This window comes from Cyprinodon variegatus, unplaced genomic scaffold (assembly GCF_000732505.1).
Source record: "Cyprinodon variegatus isolate N-32 unplaced genomic scaffold, C_variegatus-1.0 Scaffold875, whole genome shotgun sequence".
Taxonomy (NCBI): Eukaryota; Metazoa; Chordata; class Actinopteri; order Cyprinodontiformes; family Cyprinodontidae; genus Cyprinodon; species Cyprinodon variegatus.
The window spans coordinates 279,719-280,714 of NW_015151328.1; positions in this window are offsets into that span (position 1 = coordinate 279,719).

A 996-nucleotide genomic window follows, 5' to 3' on the forward strand; every position below is an offset into this window, starting at 1 on the left:
AGGATGATAAATGAAGTGGAGGTGTGGACATTTTGAAGGCAGACTAACAGGTCTTTGAGGATCAGAATCTTAGCTGATAGACAGGTTTTCAAATACGTATTTGCAGCTGCGTCATACAAATAAATAGTTTTAAAAAATCAAACATTGTGATTTCCGAATTTTTTTTTTTAATTATATCTCACTGTGTGAGACATAATTGATGATAATTTCAGACTCCTCCATGATTTCAAAGTGGGAGAACTTTCAAAATAGCAGGGTGTTCAAATAGTTATTTTCCTCACTGCATTTAAAAATATTTGCTCAGCAAATATGTTATGTAAAAATTAAATGTTCTTTAGTTGACATCTACGGAAGCCGAGAGCAGTCGTACTAGCTTTTTTTCCCCTTTGCCTTCTTGAGATAATGACATAACTATCTCGTTATCACGGTTAAACCATTAAATGTTTTCTTGAGATAACGAGATGATTAACCTGTATTAGTAATGAATGAGGCTGGCCATGGATTCCATCCATGCCTGTGGTGCCCATAGTCTCATGCGCAATTTTTTTTTTTGCATGGCTGATTAAACTTTCAGATCTTCTTGTATCTGTTGTCTTAGAGATGCATAAACAGAAGCTGATGGAATACTTGGCAGTCAAAGGAAAGTTAAAACTGTCAAATTCCACAAAAGGGTAAGACTAATGACATCTCTCCATGTGGACTTTGGAAACAGAAGGCTACTAAAACCACTAAGGCTATTTAGTGCATATGTGGTTCTGTTTACTCGAGGCTATTAATAACAGGAATGCCAAAATGAAATTATCTTCTCTCAGAAGGGAGAGTCCTTAAACTGCTCTTCTAGTCATAACTTTTTAAAAGGGTTTCAATAGTTTAATAATGTGTCATTACCAAATGACACCACCTATGAGATGGAAAAAGTAATGAAACAGTTTTGTGTGTAACAGGTTGCAATGTGGAAAGAAAACGAAGCTCCACCTGAATAAAATGGCAGAGTTC